Here is a 9194-nt window from a genome sequence, read left to right on the forward strand (position 1 = left end):
CTCTCAGCTGTCAGCACAGAGCCTGATGCAAGGCTCGAACTCATGAGCAGTGAGATCATGACCTGAGCTGAAGTCGCCCACTCAACCAACTGAGCCACCCAGGTACCCCTATAGTTTTCTTTTTAATTACTCAGGTTTCAATGAATATTTCACATATTTAACACTTAGCACATTGATTTATAATAATTATAATAAAGTCTTTTCATAAATGTATGAAATTGGATTATTTACTGAGAGTTACCTTTTTTTACATGAGGACAACTCATTAGTAAAAATGCCATTTTTCTCTTATTTTCAAGAGTCTACAGATTGAAATACTGAGCATTTTCTTATCTTTTAGCTTTATTCATTTGTCTACACTTTTCTTAATCCCACTGAGTGAAAGGATTCAGTTCTAGTGATGTCTGATTCCAAGCTGATGCGTAATTGCTACTTTCCTACCATTATACAAAGAACTATATTGTTTACATTTCAGCACTCATTCATTTAACTGAAATACCTTAAAAATTACACTTGACTGAAATGAACCATTTTGACACCTGAAAGTTTTCATATATGTTAAGTCCTATTCTTTCCTTGAGTCTTTTATCTTTATATTTCTTGAGTCTAAGAATTGGTGACCTTAGCAGTGCCTCAAGTTAGGTTCTCCTCCAAACCTTTATTAGCTTAATAGATTTCAATTTTATAAAATCCACTCAAGATCCCATTTCCTTTTTACAATATTCTTACTGATTTCTGATAATATTCAGAACGTTATCTGCTTTTCTTCCATGTTATATTTTCTGATACATATATTTAACTTCAAATATAGGAGATTTCTTCTACTAATCAGTAAATTATGGCCTTTTGATCTTGATTTCAGACTACTAGAACATTACATAAAGAAGCAAGTATAAGAAGACTTGCTAGCACATATACACATGCATGTGGGTACCATTAATGCTTATGGCAAGCAGTGGGCCAACTTAGAAAAAAAATAAACATAAACAAACACACAGGAATAGTTTAAATAGTACGGAATTTTAGGCAGTATTAAAAATGATGATTTGTACTGAAATGAGACTCCACAGTTTGAGAAGCTAACAAACATAGAAAAACATCTGTTTGACATATTTTATTGAGCATTAAAATGGTATATTACAAAAATATACATAAAACATGCTCATAAATATAAAAAATCCAGAATTGCATTTATATTATTATATATTTCAATTGTATAAATACAATAAACTTGCATTTATACATAGAATACATAATAAAGTTAAAAATAATTTTCTTTCATTGTATAAAGCTTGGATTATACAGAAAAATTCATATAATAAAATTGAAATTAACCATAATATCTAATGGCACAAGATTTTTTTTGAGTTTTATCAAAAATTTTATTCTAGATTTTTAATTTTTTCAAAGAATTTCAAAATAGAGAAACAAGAAACACTTAATCAAGTAGGTCTTTCTGGAAAAAAAGTCTAAGTTAATGTAGCAATTTCACCTTAATTTTTGAGCAACTATGCCAAGAATTCTAATTGCTAGCTTCTGTGTACCACATTTGACATTATGTGTTTACAATTCTTATTTAAATGCTCTTTGTACATGACCAGCTCAGCACACTGCCCTGTCACCTACACATCTGATGGCTGTTCTTCCTGTTGGCCCACAATTACTTAATTGATTAGGTTGTTTCTTGTGTAGGATTTTCCCATATATGGATTATCTTGCAGATTTTTCATGTGGTTTTGGATGTGGAAATTTCCATATATTTTTCATTACACCCTGGGAAATTAGTCACAAATTCCAAAAGTGATTTTTGTTCTTTGTCTATGTTAAACAGCTGTTTCTTTTCAGTTAAATTCTCTTTGTTTGGTGTGCGTGCGTGCGTGTGTGTGTGTGTGTGTAAGAAAGAGAGAGATTATTGCTTGCCTCCTTATTTTATTTTAGTTTAGCTTTCCAAAGATTTATTGAAGCAGAAATGAGTTGGTCAGATACTTGTTGGAAAAAAGTAGTTTTAATGGTATTCAAAAATACTTTTCAAAAAGCATTCTAGCACAAGTTTTCTTCATAAAGTAGATTATGTTGTAAACTTTTTTTCTCAATCTTTTAGGAGTGTTGATAACTAGAGGCTATTTCTATTCCAAATCTATCTTGCGCTCCTGAAAAATTGCAGAAATGCTCCTGAAAGCTGTTTCTTTAAGATAGGGATTTCCTTTTTATTCTTGCTGGTTATATATTGCTGCACCAGGTGTGTGCAATTTTCACTCAAGGTCATCATGATTCTGGTAAATTTCATTGATAACCTATATCTCTAGTTTCAACCATCATAATCAGAAGGGTCCTTTTTGAGAGAGTGTCAACCAGAAAGAGTGAATCCAGATCGGTTTCCCTCAGGTTCAAGGAAGAAAAGTTTGGAAGGGGCAGAGCAATCCTGCTCTCCTCACCTTCCACCAGTTTCTTATAGTTGGCAGTTTCAATGTCAAGAGCCATCTTAACATTCAGTAGGTCCTGGTATTCCTGAAGGTGATGAGCCATTTCTTCCTTCTTGTTCTGAATCTCACCCTGCAGGTGGCCAATGGTGTCTTGGTAGTTAGCAACTTCAACAGCAAAGTTCTCTTCTGTTTCATGTATCTGGCATTCAGAGACTCACTAGTTCCTTTGAGTACAACTACTTCACAGGTGAGGGACTGCACCTGTCTCTGGTACTGATTTGACTCCTGCTTCACCTGGCTCAGGGCATCATTACTTAGGTTAGTGGTCCCAGAGGTTAGCAAACTTGGACTTGTACTATTCTGTAGTCGCCTGAAGGTTCTTGGCAGCCATGCTTTCATGGTACATATATTTCATACATACAGCAGGTGTACATCATGTAGGGCTTGCCTACTTATTTTAAAATTAGTTTCACTTATAATGAAAATTCTGAGATCTCAGTTTATTTTCTTTCCAAACACTTTTCTCTCTTTTGTTGATATTCTTTTAGAAGGACATACCTGGAATTTTACATAAATATTCGTTGTCTCAACAAGTTCTAGCTGAACATTATCATGTATTTCCGTCACCTAACTTTGTGTTGCCATGGGATTTCATGAGGGCTTCTTTTAATATTTGTTTAAACAATAACTTTTTGTTAGTTATAGTTTCATTACTGATGTTGCCAGCTGCCTATGGTTATTTTTTCTTTTTTTTTATGGTTATTTTTTCAAGTGTATTCCCTCACTCTTGGTTTGTGTATATGTAAAACCTTATTTAATAAAAGCCACATTGTAGGAATTAGGATTATTATGAGATATGTGTATGGCACTGAATCTATATAGTTCCCTGAACACATTTATATAATTTATTTGTGCCCTCTTTCCCTATTCTTCTCTACTTACCTCCACCTTTACGGTACCATACATTTTTCCTATTCTCTTTTGTAACATTATTCCTAAGCTTCTTTATTTCTCCAGTACATGATACACAAGGAGGGGCATTTTTGAACTAATATGTATTTGTTTAGATTTTTTGAATTACACAGGGACATTTTTGAATGAATATGTATTTGTTAGATTTTTTGCCTTTATTTACTGCAAAAGGCATATCTTTATATTTTCTTAATATCAGGCTAGAGTTGAAGATTTAATAGGTGAATTTACCTTGTTAATTTTTATGATAAATATGCATATTAAAATATATATACATACATTTTATTGTATATGACACCTTTTTGTAGAAAGGATTTGAAGTAAAGTACAAATTAAATAGATGCACACATATGTATATATGTATATGTATATTTATGGATTTGAAAAATTAGCAGAAAATAAGGATCATAAAAAGGAGGAGGGAGAAACATCCCAGAAGGGCAAAGTAATTGAATATTAAATTCATTTCTGAATATTGTTATAGACAGGAATATTCAATAAGTTAATATTAATCATTTGATATAATCATCAGAATAATAAGAAAAGATATTTTCATGACAACAAGTTGTCAAACAATTATTTTGTAGACTTATCTTTAGTCAGTGTTGAGCAGCACAAAGGGTAATGTCATCAGGAAAGAGTTAAAATACGGAAGTGACTATTTCTCTGCATGACCTTTGGTAATGCAGACCATTGGAAGTAGGTCAACTGAATTTCTAAACTTCTCTTTAAGATATTTCCCATCACAAATTATATAAAGATTGACTCTAGCTCTGTTTTGTTTGTAATAACCTCTGTTGAAACAAGTCAATGTGTTGCTGTTTTCAGTGCTACCATTGTGGATACAATAAAACTGTTGGCCTTATAATGATGTAGTTAATACATAAATACTGACAAATTAATACAAGCCTACTTTCTACAATAAAAAAATTTTGGGTTATTTCTGAAAAAGTTCTCTGCATATGTATGTAAAAATCTCTTTACATATTTTTTTAATTTAATGTTTTACTTATTTTCTTGGAATGCTTTTTGAAAACACTTCCAAATTCTTTTTTGTTTTAAAATTTGTTTTTAGATTTATTTATTTTTGAGAGACAGAGTGAGACAGAGGGTGAGCAGAGGAGGGGCAGAGAGAGGAGACACAGAATCTGAAGCAGACTCCGGGCTCTGAGCAAGCATTCAGCACAGAGCCCAATGTGGGGCTTGAACCCACAAATAATGAGATTATGACCTGAGCCGAAGTCAGACACTTGACCGAATGAGCCACCCAGGCGCACCTCCAAATTCTAATAATGGCCCAAGATGGCTTTTTTATTAGAGATATGCTTTCTTAAACTGAGGCTATGTGTATTGAAATTAGAAACATATTTATATTGATAAAGAGAGAGTAAGTAGTAAAAATAAAGAGACCATTTTTTCCCTTAAGGACAGCTTCATTCTTTATTGGGTTAGCATATTTTCTAACATAAGAATCATAAAATAAGCTTTCTTCTTTGTATAGGTGGGGTCTACCTCAGTTTTTAGCTTACAATTTGAAACTTTTATTTTGCTGCCTAGCCTTATTTTTAAATAAGGCAAGCTGTGTTAGATAAAAGAAATACAATGTTGAGCTACCCGTGTGTTTGTTTTCTTCAAGAATAATAATTTTATTTATCACAAATATGCTGGTATAGCATTTTTGTTGTTCATCACTTTATACTTCTATAAAATACAGCAAAAGGTCTTACACATATTCATCCTGCTCTAAAATGATTAAAATTATTTATATGTCATTACAGAAGAACTGATCAAAAATATGAATAGTGAAATCATAAAGGGTGCCTGGGAGGCTCAGCTGGTTGGGTGTCAGACTCTTCAATTTGACTCAGATCATGATCTCAGATCGAGCCCCACATCGGGCTTTGGGCTGATAGTGTGAAGCCTGCATGGGATTCTCTCTTCCTTTTCTATCTTCTTCTCTCTCTCAAAATAAATAAAAATTTAAAAAAGGAAAGAAAAATCATAAAGAAAATAATAAAAATAAATTAGATATATGAATATATTCTTATTCTTCCTAATAATGCATGAAGTACAAGTAAAAACAAAGTATAATGTTTCTTATACAACAAACTTGCAAATTAAAAAAAATTCAGTGCTGACCAATAAGTAGTCACAAGCAAATTCTTCTGTATAGTCAAGGCAGAGTACCAAATGATACAACTTTTGAGAGGACAAGTTGTAATGCATTATTAAATGTTAATGCATATACTGTACTAATTATGCTTTTTGCAGTTTGTTTTATGTAAGTATTTTCACGAAAGAGAAATTATATAAATATGCTAATATCTGTAACACCCAGAATAATAATAAGTTAACAGTGCTTTACTTCTCAGAAAATTTATTTTATTTTTTTTTCATGCTAACAGGTATATAGACCTCACTCAAAAGAGCCAATCAATCAAATTGTGCCAAGATTATAAATATATAGAAAGTTTATCTATTGATCTGCATGAGATGAATTTGTAACTGTAACTTCAATTGTCCTCTTATTTATATTACCATTACACCAGTCACTTTACCCAAGATTCTAACTGGCTTCTGCCAAGTGCATGCCATTCTCACATGAAGTTAATCTGTAGCACTTGCTTATGCTACCTGTATTACATAGGAAATAACTCAAATAAACAGCTTTATTGTCACCATCATCTCCATCATCTATATAACTTTCCTTCATCATCACTTTTCATGCACACACACTCAGACACACACAACACACACACACACACACACACACACACACTCACAAGACATTTAAAGCTAAATGGATCTTTTAATATTTTCCAAAATAGAATGGAGTATTATGCTTGCAAGGGACACTTAGAATACTTTGATAGATATGCAAGATAAGCATGTAAATATTCTTACCGTAAGAAACTTTTATCTTTGAAATATATATAGTATTTACATTTTGTATTTTTAAGAGTATAGCAAGATAATGTCATAAGCACTGAAATGTATAAATCATCTCTATTTTCATGCTTCAGTTATACATAAACCTCAGGCTAAGAACTCAGGGTGTCTTCTGTAAGACTTTATTGAGTATGGCATCTCGTTCAGTGAAGAGCACGGGGATGGAGGCTGGGAAAAGATGAATTTGAAGACTGATTTTTTTCATGATCTTTGTAGCATGGTTATTGTCCCATTCTAAAATGTTAAATAGATTATCATGAAGACAAAACAAAACAATACAGAAAAAGTCTGACTAAAAAATGAAACTTGTGTAGCTATCACAAAGCACAAAGTAAAACAATCAGCCGTGAGTTGAGGGCATCCTCTCACAGATTTCAGTCCATATGATGACTGCCTGCAGAAAGGAATATTAAATAAGGAATATCTTAGTTTGAAGTTTACAGTGTATCTTAGTTAACCTACTACCTCCTAGTGTTCCACGCTTCTAATAATACAGTATGGAGACTTCCTGAAAGAAGATCGAGGTTAAGGAAAAGCTTGCCTCTAGACAGAAGTTTCACTGAGGGAGATTCAAAAGTTCTTCAACTTTTTGTATTGTTATCATCTTTCTTTACTTTTGCTCCATCATTTATCCACTAAGGAGTGTGGGCCTATGTCCACTTTGACCTTTCAGCTCGAGCAATTCAAAGGTCAATATATTTGTACCTCTATCTAGTCTTCTATATAAGACAGTGATGCTATACTTTCGTGTAGTGGGTGTGTGTGTTTGTGGGTGGGGTGGAGGTGGAGTTGAGGTTATATAATTTGGCACCAAACAGATCTGTGTGCAACTGTTATTTTTTCATATGCTACCTAATTCCTTCGTGTCAACTGACAAACGTAAGGACAGAGACCAATCTATTAAGGATGGCAGAGCAGAAATAATAGTAGAGCACAAAATATTGAGTAGCTTCACACTCCATGGATCTCCTACCTTTGCATTTTTTTTAAACGTTTATTTATTTTTGAGACAGAGAGAGACAGAGCATGAACAGGGGAGGGGCAGAGAGAGATGGAGACACAGAATCCGAAGCAGGCTCCAGGCTCCGAGCTGTCAGCACAGAGCCCGACGCGGGGCTTTAACTCACAGACCGTGAGATCATGACCTGAGCTGAAGTCGGATGCTTAACCTACCAAGCCACCCAGGCGCCCCTACCTTTGCATTTTTGATACATGAGAAAAACAGTACCGTATTTGTTAAGGTTTAGACTGATGCATCCCTTAGAATTATAATAGGTTTATTTTGACCCATCAGTGATGTTAGTTTGCCATGTATGTTTCTTTAGCTGCCTAAGTATCATATAAAATATATTCTGGGGGCGCCAGGATGGCTCAGTCGGTTAAGCGTCCAACTTTGGCTCAGGTCATGATCTCACGGTTCGTGGGTTTGACCCCGTGTCGGGCTCTGTACTGACAGCTCAGAGCCTGGACCCTGCTTTGGATTCTGAGTCTCTCTCTGTCTCTGCTCCTCCCTCACTCACACTCTGTCTCTCTCTCCCCAAAATAAATAAACATTAAAAAATTTTAAATATATTCTGTTTGATATGCATTTGTGATGTTATGAACAAAACAAGTGTGTGTGTGTGTGTGTGTGTGTGTGTGTGTCTAATGCTGCAATTCATGAGTATAGCTACCTTCCTGGGACATAGAGGTAGAAGTTAAAGGACTAACTGTAAAGGAAGGCATGAGATAACATTTTTTCTTGTAAAAGACTAAACCCATACAGATATTACAGGGCAGTTGAGCAGAGGAAGTGAGACCAGATATTAAATTTCCAAAATTAATGAAAATATTTACCTAAGGACACTCTGGAAGAGTACTCTTTATAGAGTGTGATAGATGATTACATAAAACAGTTTCCATACAATATTCTAGTTAATTGGCTTAAAAATGATTAGGTAATAGTCACTTCCAGTCATAAAAAGATTTGGTCCACAGTTCTGATGAATGGCTGGGTCACTTTTAGCAGTTCAGTAGGTATTTATAGATCTGTGCTGAAGATTAATGCACATTACATTTATTTGTCCTGACGATTTAGGGGGTTGATCAGCTAGATTTTCTCAAATACTGTGGGAAGAAATATCTGGAATTGGACTCAAGGAAAATGTATAAAGGGTAATACTGTCAAATCTCTGCTCCAAGAAAATTAAAATAAAAATAAATGTATTTCCTTTATGTACCCACCATGCCAGAAAGAGTAAATAGTAATCAAAAATCCAAATAGTGGCATTCTTAACAGTTTGATACTTTGTCAAAAAAACTACATTTGTCGGGGCACCTGGGTGGCTCAGCTGGTTGAGCATCCGACTTTGGCTCAGGACATGATCTCGTGGTTTGTGAGTTCAAGACCTGTGTCGGGCTCCGTGCTGACAGCTCAGAGCCTGAAACCTGCTTCGGATTCTGTGTCTCCCTCTCTTTCTGCCCTCCCATGCTCACACTCTGTCTGTCTGTCTCTTACTCTCAAAAATGAATAAACATTTAAAAAAACACCCTACATTTGCTTACATTGTTTCATGCTAGGGTGAATTTATTTATTTATGCCCCCACCCCATCTTCTAAGAGAGATGACATATTAATGACATATTAGATGGATGTAAAATAGTTGTCCAGGAAAACTGATTCATAAGGACAAAAAGTTTCATGTGGCTCATTTTATTTAATTAACATTGTTGTGAAGGGGGAGGTCTTGGATTACTCTGCTTTAAAAAACCTGCTAGAAACCACTCCAGACTGAACATATCTGATAAAGATGAAATATACTTTTGCTCTATTTTCAGATTGGAGTAACTGTCTAACTGACCATGTCCTCAG

General features: G+C 34.2%; 1 pseudogene; it reads right to left on the reverse strand.

The window, feature by feature from the left end:
- Nucleotides 1-2204: 2204 nt before the first annotated feature.
- On the reverse strand, nucleotides 2205-2829 carry LOC122484297 (annotated as a pseudogene).
- Nucleotides 2830-9194: the final 6365 nt, after the last annotated feature.

The sequence above is a fragment of the Prionailurus bengalensis genome, chromosome D1, assembly GCF_016509475.1.
Source record: "Prionailurus bengalensis isolate Pbe53 chromosome D1, Fcat_Pben_1.1_paternal_pri, whole genome shotgun sequence".
Lineage (NCBI taxonomy): Eukaryota > Metazoa > Chordata > Mammalia > Carnivora > Felidae > Prionailurus > Prionailurus bengalensis.